This window comes from Capsicum annuum, chromosome 2 (genome assembly GCF_002878395.1).
Source record: "Capsicum annuum cultivar UCD-10X-F1 chromosome 2, UCD10Xv1.1, whole genome shotgun sequence".
Classification (NCBI taxonomy): Eukaryota; Viridiplantae; Streptophyta; class Magnoliopsida; order Solanales; family Solanaceae; genus Capsicum; species Capsicum annuum.
The window spans coordinates 48,617,160-48,636,553 of record NC_061112.1 but is presented as its reverse complement, the minus strand read 5'-3'; positions in this window follow the sequence as shown (position 1 = coordinate 48,636,553).

The following is a 19,394-nucleotide window of genomic DNA, read 5'->3' as shown; positions in this document are numbered from 1 at the left end:
TGCATCAAAGAAGGTGGTCAGAATAGTTGAAAGACTATGACATGAGTATTTTGTATCATCTGGGCAGGGCCAATGTAGTGGCTGATGCTCTCCGTAGTATGTCTATAGGTAGTGTTGCTCACGTGGAGGATGGTAAGAAGAAGTTAGTTCAGGAAGTTCATCAGCTTTCCCACTAGGTGTCCGCTTATTCGATTCAGTAGAGGGTAGCGTATGGGTGTAGAATAGTTTAGATTCATCTCTATAGGACAGGGATCCCTGTCTAGTTAAGTTAAAAGAGTCAGTTAGAGATCAGAAAGTAGAGGTTTTATCCCAAGGGGGAGATGGTGTGTTACGCTTCCAGGGTAGACTATGTGTGCCATGTGTGGATGACGTAAGATAGTGGATTTTTGTAGAAGTGCATGGTGCGCGCTACTCAATTCACCAGGGGCCACTAAGATATACCGCGACTTATGGGAAGTCTATTGGTGGAGTGGGATGAAGAGAGACATTGCATATTTTGTAGCTAAGTGCTCAATACATCAACAGGTTAAGATCAAACATCATAAGCTTGGTGGATCTATACAGGAGTTCAGTATTCTCACTTGGAAGTGGGAGGAGGTGAACATGGATTTTATGATGATTTGCCCTATACTCGTCATCAACATGATTTGATTTGGGTTATTATGGATAGGATGACCAAATCACTTATTTCTTACCAGTTCATTCCTCTTATTCAGCTGAGGATTACGCCAAGCTCTATGTTAGAGAGTTGGTTAGATTTTATGGAGTTTCGTTGTCCATCATTTCAGATAGAGGTATGCAGTTCACCACTCATTTGTGGAAAGAATTCCAAAAGGTTCTTGGTACCCAAGTTCACCTCAGTACAACCTTTAATCCCTAGACAGATGGTCAAGCAAAAAGGACTATTCATACTTTTGAAGATATATTAAGAGCGTGTCCCTTTGACTTTAAGGGTAGTTGGGATGACCACTTGCCTTTGATTGAGTTTGTGTATAACAATATCTAGCATTCCTGCATTCAGATGGCTCTGTTTGAGGTGCTCTATGAAAGGAGATGTAGATCTCCCATTGGTTGGTTTGAAGTGGGTAAGGCCACAGTGGTAGGGCCTGACCTGGTATTTGATACCTTAGAAATAGATCAAATAATTAGGGAAAGGATTAAGACAGCTTAGAGTCGACAGAAATCATATGCAGATGTACGAAAAAAGGATCTCGAGTTTGAGATTGGTGATTATGTGCATTTTAAAATCTCTTCCATAAAGGGAGTGAAGAGGTTTGACAAGAAGGGGAAGATCAGTCCCCAATATACCGATCCTTACCAAATTCTCAGCCATTTAAAAAAGGTAGCTTACGAGCTCTAGTTGCCTTTAGACTTAGCTTCAGTGTACCCAGTGTTTCACGTCTCCTTGCTTAAGAAATGCATTGGTGACCCAACAGTTGTAATCCCTATAGAGGGTATAGATATTCAGATCAGTCTCTTTTATGAAGAAGTTCTAGTCGAAATTCATGATCATCAGGTTCACAAACTGATGAACAAAGATGTTTCTCTAGTCAAAGTTCTTTGGTGAAATCAGTCCATAGAGGAATATACTTGGGAAACAGAAGCAGTTATGTGGACCAAGTATCCTTACCTCTTCTCCACAAACTCAGACTCAACTCAAGGTAACAGTTTTCCTTGAATTTACTCAGTTCCATGCTCAGATTATCTTTACAAACTCTGTATCGATTCTAGTTGCATAACATTCTTATATCATGCATACCTTCATGAAATAGCTCAGTCATGCGTCATGCCTTCAGAGTTCAGTCATGCTTCAGTTATGCATGTTCAGTATGAAAATGCAGTATATCAGTAGTTTCAGTCATGAAATCATGCTTTTGTTGTGCATGTTCAGTATGTAAACTCAGTCTATCAGTATCCCCAGCTTAGTCAGTATTATTCAATAATGAATGTTCCCAAAGGAGAGATATTGTAAGACCTCGAAAAATCCTAAGCTTAACTCAGTCCTTTAGAGCATGAAAAGAGGTCCTAGACTTAGAAATTTCAGCTAAGTGTTTATTCTTAGAATTATTTTAGCCTTAATAATTTGGTGATCTTATTTTACGATCCTTATGACCTTAAAATGTTGATCCGTGGATTTAATCATGATCAGGTGTGTCAATAGGTCACTTCGGGTGAGTTTTGGATTTTTCAAACCTCGTTTGATTTATATTTGGGTGACCAAAATAGTGGGTTGATGTGATCTCAATGCGTCGCATCGCCCATTGTGTCGATGGATATTTTCTCTTGCTTTCAATAAAAATTCCAGTGAACCAACGCAAACTTGATGCGGTGCATTGGTCATCACATCGATACCATCGATGCGGTGCATCTATTTGTTCGTCGCTAGGCATATTTTTTCAGTAATTAAAAAGTCCGCATCTAGAGGGGTATTTGGGTTATTTTTCCCACCTTATATCAGCCCCAAAAACATGATATTAACCTTTTTTAAAGGCCAAATCACTTATTCTCTCTCAAATTTCTCAAGAACAAACCCTAGGGAATCCAATTTCAAATTCAAGTTTCAAGAACACACCATCAATCTTCACGAATTTGATTACCAAGGTATGTTAGGTGTTCATCTAAGGGTTTCCTTCCACCTTTGGAGTTCAAGAACCTCTTTTGAGACTACAGGTTGATTGATTTCATGAAATTTCATGTTGAATTTGATTGTATTCATGTTCATGATATTATTTGGGTTTTAATCCATGGGTTACTATAAGTTTCATGAAATTAAATTAGCATGTATGGTGAATTATATGATTTGTATGTTAAACCCTTGAAATTACAATCGATTATTGTATCCATGATGTTCATGTGTTGACTATCCTCATGTGCAATAACCATGCTCCCCAAGTGTTTGATAGAATGCCTATGCGAATTGAATAGTAAAATCATGATATGTCATCATGTGAACCCATTCATTTTCAAGTTCATGTATCTCAAGTGTTTGACAAAATGCCTAGGTGAATGTATTGTTAACAAGTATTTATTATGATTCTACTCAAGATCATTCCTTTCTTTACTTTTCATGCTTTCAAGTCCTGGGGGTATTCAATACCTGAAAATCTAGCTTTTTACCTAGAGCTACAGTAGTTATAAAATAGTCTCAGTAATGTTATGAACAGTAGTACTCAGTCAGTTAAAGAACTCAGTGAAACTCAGTATTATTCCAGTTCAGCTCAGTATAATAATCAGTGTCTTCCCTTGGGAGTAGGATTCAGCACCAAGTAAACCCAAGGATGGGGGCTCACCTGTCTGTAGAGGGTGTGATCCTTAGTAGCAGTCCTTACATTCTAGAACTACATAGCCAACGTATATTAAGATATCAAACTACTAGTTGAGGGTTGATAACATATTTTACCTGCCAGTTGAGGGTACCACCATTCTCATTCAGGGCGCCTGCTAGATGAGGGTGACTTTTTAGCTTGTGTTTACCCATGGCACGGTACTGACATCTTTCCAACTGGGGTTAAAGGTTGGACCCCAATCCATTCAGAGAGGTGTATGTCGATTAGATGATTACCTTCCACAATTTTAGTTTTAGTTTTAGACTCAGTATAGAACTCAGTTCAGTTCTACAGAATCAAGACTGTCAGACATAGTCACCCAGCTCAGTATAGAGCTCAGTTCAGAATCAAGACTGTCAAAAATAGTCACCCAGTTATCAGTAATATGGTTATCTGTAATCTTAGATATTAGTAACTCAACTATCAGAACTCAAACTCAGTTCCAGTAATAATCTCATCTACAGTATATACATGTATATATGAAGCATTACATACTCAGTATTCCATGTGCTCTTATTTTGTTACTTTATATCATTCGGTCAGATATTGTTCCTGTATATGAACCCTTGCATTCAGCCTTACCTCCCCTAGCATACCAGTATATTCCACGTACTGACGCATACTTTCTCTTTGTGCTATGATATCTCAGATCATAGGTCCAGACCTCAGGTTCCCGACCGTGCTTAGACAGATTCAGATAACAACATCAATTTTAGTAGTGAGTCCCCATCTATGAAGGATGTGCTTTTATTTTAGTATTTTCAATAGCTTCAGTATTTCAGTAGTCGGAGTTAGTTGGGGGCTTGTCCCATCAACTCCACATTTAGATAGTTTAGTTAGAGGCTTTTTAGACTAGACTAGTTCAGACAGTATTCAGTTTCATATATTATTATCAGATGTTATACTTAATAGTATTCAAATTATGAACCTTATGACATTTCAGCCTAACTTCCATATTATTTCAGTATTATTATTCAGTGCTCACAGCAGGTGCCAGTCATGGGTTAACTTGTAGTCCTTTGGGGTTGTAAGAACCGTGTGGCGTTTGGGGTGCATACTTGGGGCGTTACAGAGCTTAACTGAGCTAAGAAAGTATAGGGTAGTACAAGTTCTTAGCCTTGGATCGAGATCTACAATCAAACGTTAGAGGTGAGGTCATGTCTGATCCTCTGAAATTCTTTCTGCACTCAACAAAAGAAGAGTACAGGATAGTATTAGTACAAACTACTATGTACTGGTAGGTACCATAGGCCAACTCAATTTAATAGCATGTGCACAACGTTAATCAAATAACAAGTAGGCATGCATCGTCATATAACAAGTATTCAATGAATCAAAAAATACGTCAATAGTGGGTCAAATAGTTCTTACAAACAAGCCATATAACCATCAAAAGTATCAACATATTGTTAAAATCCATAAAATCAACAACAATACCATAAATAACAGCTATGTCCTTCTTAACCTCGCAGTTAGAACACCATTATCTCATTACCCGCTTATTAACCCACACAACCTCTCAAATTAAATATAAATCTGCACACACATGCTAAGGGGCTTATTTTTTCCCACCAAGTCATGACCTGCAAGGAACAAGTTAAGTTTATATACCGTACTGACGTGGTACCTGGTCCTTCATAAACTAGTAATATTAATATCATATTCATACAAGCATGGTACTCAATCTCGATAACCATATTAGGTATGTTTTATCAAATTTACACTATTTCCCAGGATACAATACAGTGTACTAAATTTACAAGTGCACTTTAAATCATGAGGCAATTCCATCAAGTTATTTTCAATAATTATTTATACAAGTCTCAACAGTCCAAATATCATCAAATTCAAGTATGTCCGATGATCAATCAACAAGTATCCAATTTAGGAGCATACACACAATTAAATCAAGTCTAAACTCTAATTAAACCGTAACCTACCTCAACCGAAGAATCCAAATGCAAGATAATTTGCAAGGGTCTTGCCCTTCCATAAAGCTTCCAAATGGTCAAAATCTGTTCAAACATATAATCTGCATAAGTGTACAAATCTAATGATACTAATTCATAATTTCTTACTCTAAAAACCTAGATCGACAGTTCGATTTCTCTAAGCCTTTGAATCAAAGGAAAAATATGGGAAAAATAAGTTAAAGAACCCTTGATTTCATAATAAAACTAAACATGCATATGCTATTCTAGTGTGTAAGCTCTTAAAACACTACACCAATTCATTTTTCATCGTGATTTTGCCCAACTTTTAACCTATCAATCTCTAATTAGAAAACAAGGGATAATTTCCACCTAAAAATTAACTACTGCCGTCACATAGTAACAACACTTAATAAGGACAAAAGTTATCCTTAGTAGGTTGTACTCATTAGCTAATGATTTTGCAATCATTAGGTCAAGAATTAATTTATTTAACCTAGGAATCTAAGTTACAGACATAGATTAATAAAATTAGTACGAGTTTTGTTGTTGCTAACCTACGCCGTCTTCGTTCTTGTTCCATTCTCTGTTGTGAAAAAAAATGATAACCTATGTTGTAACTTCTATGCCCCACTTCTCAACTTTATGTTATTGTTAATAATAAATACTATAAGCCCTTCTTAATTAGATTCATTCTTGTATAGATCACATAAGTAAATAAATTAGGATTTTGACCCATTCAATTATGAATTAACTAATTATCTAAAGTACCCAAAACTTCTAATAAATCCTCGACATTTATTCGGAGCTCCATAGAAATAAATTAAATATGTAAATGACTAAAAAGTACATTCCGAATCTATTGGAAACATTAACATACCAAATCAAGGTCGTCTTGACCAAAGGTTCACCATTATCAAGTTTAACTTTATTAAAACTCAAGAACCTAAGTAATGACTCAAATCACTTTCGAACACCTCAAGAATTGGTAGTACCCATCCTTGTGAATCATAAATCACACATAAAAACTATGGGGAAAGCTAAAATTAAAAAAAGACCAGTAAATTCATGATACAACTAGGAGGGTCGTTACATCAGATAACAATAAAAATCATTTGTTCCTCAATGGGAAAACAAGCGACAAGAAAGAAAACTAAGGAATTACCTGAATCATAAAAAGATGTGGATACTTCTATGCATGTATGATTTGGTCTCCCAAGTGGCCTCCTCAATAGGATGATTCTTCCACTGGACTTTCACAAAAGCAATCTCCTTAGTCCTCAACTTACGGATGTCTCTACCATGAATAGCAATAGGTTCCTCTTCATAAGAGAGGTTTTCATCTAAAAATACCAAATTCCAATGAATTATGCAGTTACCATCACCATGAAACTTCTTTAACATAGATATATGAAATACAGGGTGAACTCCCAACAAACTTGGAGGTAGTGCCAATCTATAGACCACTGGCCCCATACGCTGAATAATCTCAAATGGACCAATATATCTATGACTAAGCTTACCTCGCTTTCCAAAATGCATGACACCTTTTATGGGTTATACCTTGAGCAACACTTGCTCACCCTCCATGAAGTGCATATCTCTCACTTTTCAATCTGCATACTCTTTTTGCTTACTTTGAGCCGCTATACGTTTCTCCTATATGAATCTAACCTTCTCTAATGAGTCTATTAATAGACCAGTATCCCACGGTTTCACCTCAAAGACTTCAAACCATTTGATAGAAGATCTACACCTTTTCCCATACAAAGCCTCAAACGGCGCCATATCGATACATGAATAATTGTTATTATATGTAAACTCGATCAAAACTAGAAAATAATTCTAATGACCTCCAAAATCCATCACACATGTATGAAGCATATACTCTAACACCTGAATCATTCGCTCAGACTACCCATCGATCTGAGGATGAAAAACTATACTAAGGTCCAACCTTGTACCTAACTTATAATGAAACTTCTCCCAAAAGATAAATATAAATTGAGTAACCCTATTGGGATAACAGAAATAGGGACCCCGTGTAATCGAACAATCTCTTTAGTATAAATCTTATCCAACTTTACTGCATTATAAGTGACCTGAACTGGAATGAAATATGCAGACTTAGTCAACCTATACACAATAACCCATATAGAATCATACTTTCCCAAAGTCTTGGAAACACCAACAATGAAATCCATAGCTATCCTCTCCCATTTCCATTAAAGAATGGTCATTCTCTGAAGAGTACCATCAGGCTTCTGATGCTCGTACTTTATTTGCTAGAAGCTTTAGCATTTAGCAACAAAATCAACTATATTATGCTTCATTCAGCCCCATCAGTAATGCTACCTCAAATCATGGTACATCTTAGTTGCTCCAGGATGTATAAAATACTTTGAATAATAAGCCTTAGCTAGAATGGTTTGAGTTAAATCATAAATGCGGGGCACACAATCCCTAAATCCGCAACACACTCTCACTATCAAGAATGGCTTCGATGGCCTCACCCTGCAAAACCTTATCACGAATCTTTCTCAACTTAAAGTCCTCAAATTGTTTAGCCCTGATTTGATCAAGAAATGTAAACATTGCCTCTATACTGGCTAAAAATCCTCCTTTTTAGTCACCCCAAGTCGTATGAGCTTGTTAGCTAGAGTATGAATCTCTCTAGCCAATGGACGCCTACTAGCATTCAAATAAGCCAAGAACCCATACTTGCTGACTTCCTGTACAATGCACAAGCTACCATATTAGCCTTTCCTAAATAGTAAAGAATGATGATATTATAGTCTTTAGAGACTCCGTCTATATTTGCTATATCAAATTCAAATCTCTCTGCGTGAACACATGTTGTAAACTGCAGTGATTAGTAAGCACTTTACAATGAAGCTCGTGCAAGTAATGCTTCTATATCTTAAGAGCAAAAACCACAACAGCCAACTCCAAGTCATGAGTTGGATAATTTCTCTCATTAGGCTTTAATTTCCTCAAAGCATAAACAATGACATACCTTTCCTGCATCACAATGAGGTAGTGAGCTTTTGAAAGCTCTCTTCACACTCATCAAACCAAATAAAAGGTATATCCTTCTGAGTTAACTACGTCATATGAGTATCAATAGAACCAAACCCTTTCACAAACCTATGATAATAACTTGCTAACCCCACAAAGTTATGAACCTCCATCACTAAGACCTTAATTCATAATCACTTTAATCTTCTATAGATATACCATCACCCCTTTCTTTAAAACTATATGCCTCAAAAAAGATATAGAAGCCTACCAAAGTTCACACTTAGAAAGCTTCAGATAAAGGTTTTTCTCTTTTAGCAAATCCAAAAAAATCCTTAGGTAATTCTCATGCTTATCTTTACTCTTAGAATAAACCAGACTGTCATCAATAAAGACAATCACAAAAGAATCTAAGTTAGGCTTAAATATCTCATTCATCAAACTCATAAAAGTACTTGGGGCATTAGTTAACCCAAAAGACATCACAAGAAACTCATAGTGCTCATACCTAGTTCGAAATGCAACCTTAGGAATATCGCATGCTAAATCTTAAGATGATGATACCAGAACCTCAAATCAATCTTAGAAATACGGCTGCACCCTATAATTGGTCAAATAAATAATTGATACGAGGCAAAGGATACTTGTAACAAATTGTAACCTTGTTCAACTAGCTATAGTCTATACACATACGAAGACTACTATCCTTCTTCTTTGCAAAAAAGACAAGAGCACCCCCTAAATGGATAAATCCCTTACTTAAAAAATCCTGCAACTGAGACTTTAGCTCCCCCAACTCAGTCAGAGCCATCCTATAGGGCAGAATAGAAATAGGATGAATACCTGGCTCTAGATCAATATAGAAATCAATGTCACAGTCCGGTGGAATACCCAGCAAATCTACAGGAAAAACGTCTTGGAACTCATACACCACAAGAACTGACTCAATAGATGAGACCTCTACAGTAGTGTCCCAAAGATGTGCTAAGAAGGCTAAATAAACCCTCTCAACTAACCTTTTTGTACGTAGAAAGGAAATAAGTTTTATTAGACCATGACAATAATCACCCTCCCACTCAAGTCTATTTATTCCCAGCATAGACAAAATCACTATCTTAGCATGACAATCTAATATAGCATGATACAGAGATAAAAAAACTCACCCCCAATATTATGTCAAAATCTACCATGTCTAGTATCACTAAATCTGCCCACGTTTAATACCCCACAAACATAATAGAACAAGAACGATAAATTATATCAATAATAACAAAATCACCAACACTAGTAGGCACGTGAATAGAAAAGTCAAGTAGATTACACACCATGTCCAACCTCACAACAAAATTAGTAGATACATATGAGAAAGTAAATCTATGATCAAATAATATAGTCGCTATCCGATCACAAACAAGAATAATACCTGTAATAATAATGGTTGATATATCTGCTTCAGGACTGCTTGGAAAAGCATAGATATGAGCCCCACCATCAATCTAAGTATTACTTTTGCCAAGCTATGGACCACCTCAATAGGTTTAATTACCATCTCTACCTGTCTAGTGACCACTACGCTTACCCTATAGATGAAATCTACCATTGCCACCACTTTCTCTACTTGTTGGAACCAATGCTCGAGGATACTTCTACTGGACAAACTGATTATGTTTCTTCAAATTAGGACAATACCATCTGACGTGACCAACTTCACCACACTCATAATATATACAATCCAAGGTGGGTCGCAGAGCTGATAAAAATGAAGTGAGGTAACCACCAAGGTATAAAGATGGTTGGCTAGACCTTGATGTACCCCTAATATACACCTGTATTACTGACTAGATGAGGTAGGAAGGGCATCCATGTGAAAGCTAACCCTTAGAATAAGGAGCACTAAAATTGCACCTTTTGCAAGCCTTCTTTTCTGCTGTCTTAGCATAACCCTCTTGCCTTATATCCTCCAACTTCTTAGCAAAGTCAACCATCTCTTGAAAAGACTTACCTAAAGATGTCATCTAAAGAGAAAAAAATAAGGAGACCTATATTCAAACATTTCACAAAGAGACAAATCCTTTCCTCCTTAATTTTTAACAAATGAGGTGCATACCAAGGCAATAAATAAAATTTGGCCTCATAGGCCGTAATTGCCATATTCCCCTACTTAATATTAGTGAACACATCCCTTTTTCTCTCTTAATGTACGAGAGACACACTTCTCTAAAAAAATTGAGTAAAACTGAGTCTAAGTCAATGGAGGCAAACTTGCATCCCTACACTCTACATAAGCTCTCCACTATATCTTAGCATCGCCTTAAAACTGCAACGTGACAAATTGCATACCATACCTTTCAACCACACCTGTCTTGTGAAGTCTCTTTTGATAATCAATGATAAACTCATAGACATTCTCAGATTTGGTTCCATAAAAAATAGGAGGCTTCATCTTGATAAACTTACCAAGTAGATCATGCTCATCTTCAGTCATCACAGGACACTGTACCTGTATTGAAAAAATATTCAACCTTGACATCTCTTCCATTCGAGGAGCTAAATCAGTAACATATTTCACCCTCTAATGCTAAACCACATATACTTCGGGCATAGTCTTGATTCCTGTTAACCCACTAAAAAATCTCTAAACCTGTTGAATCACATCAAATAAAATCTGAATTGGAGTTGCACCCCCTGAATTGGTGCAACCTCATTATGTATCTGTATCCCCTCATTAGATACTGGAATCTCCCTTTCCTCTTCTATCTTAGGCATATACTCAGGTAGGGAGGATATACTAAACTCTCCCTAGCTAGTCTTGTGGCTTGAATTCTACCCCTAGTAGGCGCTACTCTCTTTTCTCCACCTCGTCCTCTTCTCACCTATCCTATACCTCAAATCATAGCCTTAGTAGTTAGTTCGAGCACCTCAAATATTGCTTTCTTTGATCGTGTTTTCACCATCTATGAGAATAAGAATGAAAGAAGTTAGATACCAATTGAAATCAAGTGATTGTCATGACCTGAGGCTATTTCCTAGTTGTAACACGATGCTTAGAACTATAAGTGATCCCAAGCCAACCCATGTAGTGGAATGATTCTTCAGCAACTAATTTAAAATGTATATACAAACTAAAATTGCAAAGTGGAAGCATTATCATGAGAAAATCTGAATGAACATAATACTAATAAAGTATACAACATGATAAATCTAAATAAAGAACTTGAATTACATATCATGACTCTGATTGACTATCTATGAAGTCTTTACTATATTGTTTATAGATAAATAGGTCATGCCTCCAACTATCACTAATCAATACTTATGGATGATCAAAATACAATACATGAACTGCAATGAACTGGAGTTTCGAAAATAAGGGAACTCATTACCTGTTGGCTGAATGTTGAGAATTGTTTGACCCTAGTGTGTGGACTACATTTGGTACCTACATTATGAAGAAACGTAGCCACAAACACATATATGTGGTCAGTATATTCGAATTTATTGAGTATATAGAGACATACACTAAATTATGAAAATATATAAAACATGCTTTACAACTTAGGATATAAGCTATTTACTAAAACATGAATTTATAACATGGTTGTACATGAAAGCAGTAAGTCATAGTGAAACTTATAAGTTCATAAGCTAAAAACAATTCTGTAACCTAGGAAGCAGTATAAACATGAATACTATATGTAAATATTATGTAAAGATGAATATGCTGTAAAACTGAACTGAGGATCATGTATGGATACTGAGAATGAAAACATTAACATGTAAAACTGCTAATACAAGACCAAGTATAGCATGTACTGACATGATCTGAAAAACAAGAATAATCTGTAAAACTATTTGTATAATTACCGAATCTGATTACTTGGTCAAGCAAACCTGAACTGAGATAAACTGAATATTGACTGAAACTGTGGGAGCTATCATATAACCGATATAAACCATGTGAACTATCATGAAGTCTAACTTACAACCCATATTAAGGAGGGTTGTTTTGTCTATGACATCAGAGTATAACCTAAACTAGAGTGATCACTAAACTGAGCCCATTTTGGGTAAGGGAAAAAACTCTCTTGAGAGCTCCCTAAACCTATGGTGGGATGTAGTTTCTGGAGAAGTAGGATGCGCTGAACCCACACTTCCCACTCGGTGCTAAATCTTACTCCCAACTAAAAGACACTGAAATACTAACTGGTGCATGCACTGATAATGTGTTTTCAGACCTCTTAATCTATTTAAAAGCGATTAAAAATGGTTTAGGGGTGTGAAAAGACCTCAACACCCTTAGACTAAGTCAAAACAGAAATTTTGGAACTTGGCTTTCGCTGGGCGATGCACAGCCAAACCACACTTGAGGGTGAGCGGCACATGCCAAAATCTAAGCCCAGGGTGGGCGGAACACACCAAAATCCAAGCTCATCCAGTGGCTATTGGCATTTGTTGTGCAGCACACGACCTTAGCGGAGGGTCCAACATGCGGGACACACCCATTTTTAAGGCCTAAAAGCACCCCAACTCAACTCATAACACCTAAACATGGTCTACCATCGAAATGAGGGTCCCAAAGGTCATTTTGAATGCATTATTTGAGCATAAAAAGCATGGGATGTTATACTTACTATTTCTTGCAAAAATGGTCAAAACTTTTTGCTCAGATATTGGATTAAGAAAAAATTGGTATCATTGGAAAACTAATTGAATATATATAATTTGTCGGTCTTGATGTGAAAAATTCCACATATTTTGAAAGTTATACATATTCAAAGTTGACCCTTGTAGAATTGAATACCAAAATTTGTCCAAATCAAAGGCTCTTAGCTCAACTTTACTCTATGTGATTCCTATGAGCATTTTCCTACCTCATAAGCACTTTTCATACTAGGCTAATGATAATGACATATGTATTCAAATATAAATCATGGGATTTGAGTTTATACACATTGGAATGATGGTTCGATTTCTAGCTTAAAAATATAGGGTGTTATAGTAATAACACGTTACAAATAAGAATTTTAGTTTTCCTAGTGTCTGGTAGCCTCTCAAAGAAAAGTATAGACATCACTGTACCATTTTTCAAGACTCTACTAGACATGTTCTTGTACGATGAGATTGAAGAACCTAGGGCTCTGATACCAACTTCATCATGACCCAAATGGTCATGAGTGACACCCACACTAATCTTCTTGGGAGAGAACCATCTAAACCGAACTATTATCATAAAACAACTTAATAACAATAATCTAGAGCTAATAATTACTATTAAGGAAATTAAACAAACTGCTTATTGAAGTCTCCAAGACCCGAATATCATCATACAAGAACTTCTAAGCAAAAACCATGTCTAAAAGAGATACTCAAAATAAAGAATGTCTCATTGCTCGAAAAATAGATAAGTACTAATAGTATGATCCATGACAACCTAGAGACGGAATGCTTACCCTTAGATCAAGATCTGTCATTAAATCCTAGAAGTGAGGTCGTGTCTAAATCTCTGAAACACTTTCTGCACTCAAAAAAAGAAGAGTACATGGTAGTATCAGTACAAACCACTATGTAATGATGGTATCATAGGCCAACTCAATTAATAGCAATGTACACAACACAAATCAAATAACATGTAGGCAAGTGTCATCACATAAAAAGTATTTAGTGAATTAATAAATACATCAATAATGGGTCAAATAGTGCTTACAAATAAGCCACATAACCATCAAGAGTATCAACCATACTATAAACATCCACAAAATCAACAACAATACCATAATTAACAACTGTGTCCTTCTAAACCTTGCAGTTAGAACACCATTAGCTCATTATCCACTTATTAACCCATACAACCTCTTAGATTCAACGTAAATTTGTACACATATGCTAAGGGACTTATTTTTGTCCAACTAGTCATGACCTGTAGGAAATAATCTAAGTTCATGTACCGTACCGGTGTGTTACCCGATCCTTCATAAATAAGTAATATCAATATCATATTTATACCAACATGTACTCGATCCTCCATAACTATATTAGGTATGTTTTATCAAATTCACACTATCTCTCAAGATACAATATGATTCACTAAATTTACAAGTGCACTTAAAATCATGATGCAATATGATGTACTAAATTTACAAGTGCACTTAAAATCATGAAGGAATTCCATGAAATTATTTTAAGTAATTATTTATACAAGTCGCAATAATTCAAATATTAGCAAATTCAATATGTCTAAAGACCAATCAACAAACAAGTAATTTAGGAGCATACACACAATTAAATTGAGTCTAAACTCTAATTAAATTGTAACCTACCCAACCAAAGAATCCAAATGCAAGCTAATTTGCAAGGGTCTTGCCCTTACGTAAAGCTTTTGAACGGTCAAAATCTGTTCAAATCTAAATAAAATTATGAATCTAATGACACTCATTTATAATTTCTTACTTTAAAAACCTAGATTGACAGTTCAATTTCTCTAAGCCTCAGAATAGGAAGCAATATATGGGAAAAATAAGTTACAGAATCCTTGATTTCATAATAAAACTAAATTGCATATGCTATTCCAGGGTGTAAGATCTTAAAACACTTCTCAAATTCACTTTTCATCATGATTTTGCCTAACTTCTAACCCACCTAATCTCTAATTAGAAAACAAGGGATAATTTCTACCTAAATTGACTATTACCGTCACATAGTAAAAACACTTCCTAAGGAAAAAAGTTGTCCTTAAGTAGGTTGTACTCATTAGCTAATGATTTTGCAATCATTATGTCAAGAATTGATTTATTTAACCTAGGAAGTTGGAAATATGAGTGTGGGACCCATATTTGGTCGAAATGACATCGGATAGAAAATCCAGCTTCTCCAGCATATCCAGAATGTCGATTTTAGTAAGGTAACATATTTGGTGTGATTTGAAGGATTTTAAATCTCATTTCGACCCTCTATTTGAAAAATTACAATTTCAGGTTTCCAAGGTCAACTTTGTGAAAATGACGTTTTTTTAAAAATATGATATCTCCGTTGAGTTTGGAGCATCGAATTTAGTGTAGTTACATAGTTCGTTTGCATATATCAAAATATAAAGGAATATCGAGCACCCCGTCGAAGACCAGGTTGGACTTAAAGGTAGAAAAATCTGGTGCAATTGCGGTTTTTTGTTATAAAAACAGCTTTTCCCCTCTTTTTTGACTATTGCTCATTTTTTTTATCTTGCCTCTTGAGAGTTAAACCTTAAAATTGTGTAAAAGTATAAAAGTGAATCTTGGGGGAGTGTGGGAAGCCAGATTGCCATCTATTTCTTGATTCTATTACGGACTTAAGGTAAAAATTCACTCTTTTCTTAGTATTTCTTGATTAATTTCTCAAAACCCCAAAAATCTTAGGGCTTGATTTAAAACCCCAATTTCACTCTTTCTATTTTAATAATGTTTTTATCTTATAATGACTATTTTTTCATCATTTTAACCTTTAAAACAATTCTGATTCTTGATTTTAACCCAAATTTCAAAATTTTTACCCATTAAAGCTTAAAAATGGTTTTTCTTTGATTTGAACCTCCATTTTTACTCGATTTAACTTGGAATTTTAGATGTACATTTTTAAAAATATGAAAAACACATTTTTAAAGTAAATTTTTAATTTTGCCCTTCTTTTACGAAAATCCATTTTGGGGGATCAGTTTTGACCCCAAAACAAAAGTAGTGAATATGGGTGTCATTGGTCTTATTTTGATGCATAGATTTTATATTTGATATTTTTAGAGGTGTCCAGGATTATTCATGGAAAGTAAGGTTATGGTTTCAAAGTGTAGAAAATCAATTTCAGCTTTTGAGGTAGGTTATTACTTAACTCTTTCAGACTATACTGGGTAGTAAATGATGATTCAAAATACATGTTAAGGGTGAGAAATAATCATAAAAAATGACTATCTATGTGTTTTACCTATGTGGGGGCCTATATGTGATGTAATTATCGAAATTGAGATATTATGTGATATGTGTAACTGTGTGGGGTCCTATGTGATATTGATAAACTTGAATACATCTAAATAGTTATATTATATTATTAAAATTCTTAATATGGTACCATTGGTGTATTTTGATTATATTTATTCTTTATTATCATATGAGACGTGGAAATTCATGGATAAAACAAAAATAATGAGTGGATATTGGCTCACATGGTTGTGGAAATGTATTATTGTGGTTGGTTGTGGAAATATATCATGTGGATTATTGTGTAAATTATAATTGTGATTGGTTGTGATCATTACATCCTCATATTATGCTCATTCATGAAATATTGGTACCACCGTGGTAACACCTGAATAACACTGGCAACACCTTTTTAAAAAGTCTCCCCGAGGGATATGCCGGGGAGAAGATATTGAAAAACCTTATAAAATCCTTTCTGAGAAATGTGCCATAAAGGAGATATGAGATATGTCTATTGTATATGGATTGACGAACCCCCATGGGTCCTGCGTTGGGAGGCTTGCCTTTGTAGTTGTATTCGGATATTTTGCGATAATCTCAAAGGTTGTGTGATGACCTAGTGCATCATCATCATCATCATATACATTGCACTTACTTTATAGTATTTATATTGTGTTGTATTTCCATATTGAATTGCCATCTATGTAATTGTCTTATCTTCTTTTACTTCTATTTGATGATCTTGTATATGCATGTTGCATGTTTTCCCTTGTTTTACTTATATGTGATATAATGTATACTTGTGTTCTATCTTGGTGTGATATTATGATATATGTAATATATTAGAACTGTTAGTGCAAGCGGTGTTGGATACTATTGTAGGACATTTTTTTAATGGTAGATGACGTGCCCTTAGTGTATATTTTATATGCTTTATTTTCCACTTTGCTGCGTCGGCCTATGATACCTATTGAGTACAAGTGGACCGTACTCATGCCTACTGCGCCCTTTCGATGCAGGTCCTATGGCGAGTTCGCCTCAACTTGCTTGACTTAGGCGATTGTTGGAGTTTTTAAGGTAGCGGTTGGATTTTCATACATCCGAAGTTCACCTCTATCTTTTAGTATTAGTTATCTCTTTATTAGTATTCAGAGACAAATATTTTCCTTTGTGGCCATTTTTTTGATGTATTTGACTACGGAATTGTATTGGTAGTTCTTATACTGTTGACACCAGATTTTGGAAGTTATGGTTTCATGTGTTGATTTTATTTTTTTTACTTTTATTATATCTATGTGGTTCAGTTTCGTTCTAGAAGCCTTACCTTGGGGGCATTTCTGTATCTTTCCCGTGCATATAAATTTGGGTGAGAGGCTTACTTGTCAAGGTTCGCCGCGACGAGTGCCATCATAACTTATCAATTTTTGGGTTATGGCATTTCATGTGTTGGTATATACATATATAAAATATCCATTAAGTTGTATGATTTGTTTTTGATTTGTATAAAATATGTTGGTTCATATTTTACACATTACATATAGATATAAAACTATCATGTGTTCGTATAACTCAAATGTATTTTATATAAATTATATTTAGTCATAAAGTGAATTTGTTTGTACAATTCTATAGTGTGTTTGCATTTTTATATGTATTTTATTATATTTCTTTCACATACATTTTGAATTTGTATATTTATACATATAATCTGAATTTATATTCATTTTATACTTTCGAATTCCTATCAATTTGTATTCATCTTGAAGATATGAGTTGTAAGGGTTTGTATTTGTATTTGAATATTAAATTAAGAGCTAATTTTCATTTTATTAATTGTACATTTGTATTTCTTTTCATAGCCAATTTTTGTGGACAAATACATTGAATGTATAGATACATTGAAATTATATTTTAAATTATGAAGTCATATCAAGAAATTCGAAGAATTTTAGTTAGAATTCTATTTTTGTACTTCAAAAATTAAAGGTAACCTAAAACACTCCACATGAAAAAAGAAGAAATAAAATATTTGGAAAAAATATGTAGTAACGCCCCGAGTTTGTACCTCGGATGCTACACGGTGCTCATAATTCCGAGAGACCACAAGCTAACTCATGACTGGTACCTGCTACAATAACTGAATAATAATACTGTAATTATACAGAAAATTAGGTGAAAACTTGCCATAAGGTTCAAAACTGTAAATAAATACTGAGTACGGTATATCAATGCCAAAATTGAACATCTGTTTATAAATACTCTAGTTTGAAAAGCCTCTACTGTCTAAATAAGGAGGTGATGGGACAAGTCCCCAACTAACCCCGACTACTGTAATGAATTGAGTACTGAAATACTAAAATAATAAATCTTTCCTCGAACTATGAGGACTCACCACTAAGTCTGCTACTGATAGATCGGGTTGCTATGTATGATCGGGAGCCTGTGTGTCTGAACCTATGATATAAGACATCATAGAGCAAAAGAAAGGTATGTGTCAGTACTTTAAATGTACTTGCATGCTAAGTGAGGTATGGGTTCATATGCATGAATAATACTAATTCAATAACATGAGTAAGACTGAATGAAAGTACATGCATGAATACATAAACTGTAATTGAGGTCATGATAACACTGGATACTGAATCCTGAATTATTGATTTACTGATATCTGAGTTTACTGATACTGTATAACTGATAGCTGATTGAATGTATTTGACAATCCTGATTCTGTGGAACTGTGATGAGTTTCATACTGAACTGAGTGACTGTATCTGACAGTCCTGATTCTGTAAAACTAAATTGAGTTCTATACTAAGACTAAATTTGAAACTGAGATTGTGGGAAATAATCATCTAACCGACATGCCCCTTTCTGAATAGATTAGGGTCCAACCTGTAACCCCAGTTAGAAGGGTGTCAATATCGTGCCACGAGTAAAGACAACTGTGAGTTAACCCTCTCTGATAGAAAGCTCTTTCGTTAACCCTCGCTGGTAGGAAAACTCATATAAGATGTATCAGTCTTAGTCTAGCATGAAGATATCTCAACCTACGCTGCTACATAGTTTTGTAACGTAGGGACTGCTACTAAGGGTCAAACCCTCTGCTAGCAGAAATGCCCTCATCCCTAGGTTTGATCGGTGTTGAATCCTACTACCAACTGAATAGATACTGGACTAAT